Source organism: Cynara cardunculus (assembly GCF_001531365.2).
Source record: "Cynara cardunculus var. scolymus isolate 2C chromosome LG 13, CcrdV1, whole genome shotgun sequence".
NCBI lineage: Eukaryota > Viridiplantae > Streptophyta > Magnoliopsida > Asterales > Asteraceae > Cynara > Cynara cardunculus.
In genome coordinates, this window is record NC_037540.1 from 306,309 (window position 1) to 309,006 (window position 2,698).

Below are 2,698 nucleotides of genomic sequence, written 5' to 3' on the forward strand. Positions count from 1 at the left end.
ATATTAGGTTAAATCCTTCAATTTTGACAGATTAGGTTGAAATCTCATGAACACAGATTAGGTTAAAAAAATTATTCGAAGTATTAGAAACCAAATCCTACAAACCAAACAGAGGAATGGATTTCAAATCCAATCCAATCCAAATCCCATGGAATCCAAATCCCTCAAGGGAATCCAAATCCCTCAAAAACATTCCCGCAAACCAAACGCACCCTTATATTCTTTGTGAACCAAACAAACATATTCTAATTCATTTGACAGATTATATATTCACATTTTATTTGCTGCCAACCAAACACTTGGTCAAATATATCAACATTCTATGATAATTCCTTCTACATTCCGTTCACTCCAAAGTTGATGATGAAAGTTACTCGTTGGAACCAACAATGGTACCGACCGTCAATTCATCGGTGACCTTTATGCATCTCAATTGCTATTTTTCACTATTTGTATGCTCAATGAACGCATCATAAATTTATAATCGATAAGTTACCCTATATTTGGTGTTAAAAATCAAAATCAAAAGTTGCTTATCCAAGTTAGATTTTAATGAATTTGTACTTTATTTTATTGTAATGTTGTAGATATTATGTTACAAATTACATTTATATTCATTTTTTTAGATTTAATAATTTTGATTTCAAGTTATATAGATTCGTGATGTAGACGGACCAAAGGTAAAAATAAATAACGTTGAATATCAAAAAACGCCAATCGATCATTTATGAGCATAATATATTAATTTCAGTGTTGTATGTGTCTATTTTAATATGTGTTATAATGTAACTATATATTACTAGTTAATTAATTGTATGTTTGTTTTAGATGATAAAATAATTTAGTTTATAATTAGTTATAACAGTTTAGTGCGATTAAAATAATATAGCATTGAAATATACAAACTAATTATATTTAAAAAATTTATCATAAATAAAAAATAATACAATAAAGGGTTCTAAAAATGAGTTATTGAGTTAAATAACCATTTCCCTCATTTAAATTGGTCTCATAACTATTTTTTTTCCCGAGTTGATCCAAATGTCACTACTTTCGCAATATTCATTGCAGACCTAGCTAAAAGCCAAAAATTCAACACAAATATATGATTGCAATGGCCAGATATGTAGGTCCGCAATTGTGACGGGTCAGGTCTGAAATTGCAACAGGAAACTGGTTGAATTTGACATTTTTTTGTCTTTTAGCTAGGTCTAGAATTGGTATTGCGGATGCAGTGACATTTGGGTCAGCCCGGGAGAGAAATGATTTAAAGGCCAATTTGAATGAGGGAACTGATCATTCATTTAAGCTAGTTTCTATTAGAAAAATAAGGTTGGAGACGAAGATTGAGTTGCAATTATTAAAAAGTCAAATTATCGGCAATAGTCAATCCCATCTTATTCAACATGTCAATTTGAGGATTATAGTGATTACATAAAACACCAAAATCCGTGGATCATCGGAAAAACAAAAAGAATGCTTTTACGTGTACAAACCTATAACCACTCTAAATTCATATAACTAAACCCTATCTTCTGTCTCCATCAATTGAATACGAATGAAAGAGATTGATAAGGATGGAACATCATGATTTTGCAACTTGTATGACCACAAATCATCATTGCTTTGAAGCATTCTCTCTATCTGTATACATTTTAAAGAACATGCCTGCATTTATCATTTTTGTTCCATTCATTTGTAGCATACACACACACACCCCCACAGGATCATCTTATCGCTTTTAATTTTACCCCCATCATATGAATTGTGCTTGGGAATTGATCCGGTGCATTTTGGTGTACCACATCAGTGTTGATTTTCAATTAGAATTTATTCAAAAATGGAGATCCCTTCTTACCCTTCTCATTATAACTTCATTTTCACGGGAAACTAACCCTATATATATATATGGAAACTAACCTTTTATATATATATATATATATAGGGTTAGGTTCCATTGAAAGTTATAGTTGAGAAGTATCTCCATCCTTGCACCAATCCAAATCGAAAACTATATATAGAGTTAGGTTCAGAAGGAAAGTTACAGTGAGAAGTATATCTTTATCCTTGCATCGATCCTAATTGAAAACTAACATTAATGAGATTCACGGGGTCAATTCCCATGAGAAGCGAAATTAATGGAGTTGGGGTGAGATTAAAAGTAATCAAGGGTTTAAATCCCTATATATGTTTCTCACCTTAACACTTATTCTCACATGATTATCCGTCTATATATAATTATATATACACATACATACATAATTCACAGCAAAAACACCGTGAAATTTCAAGTGTAAAAATATGATGCGACGGTGTGTGTGTGTGTATAATTTTGCAAGTAACACTTAAAAGGGAGCTGCTATTACACTTACAACAAAAATAGTGTCATGACCAGGATCAGCAAGATGAGCAAAGAGGTTATCAATAGGTCCAGTCCCAATATAAATGGCTTGGAACCAAGCTCCCATAACCCCCAACATGCCTAACCTTCCATTCTTAATCTCTTAATTTTGTCCTTAACTCCTTAAGCTTTTAACAGACCACCCAACATCTGAATCAGCTAGCTTCCAAAATGTCTGTCCATCTTCTCCCTTCTGCCCACCCAATAAAAAGAAGCTCATCAACAATGAATAATGTGAGTTTTTTAGGAAGGGTGTTTCAGACTATGCCTGAATTAATCTCGGAAAACTGTAATAAC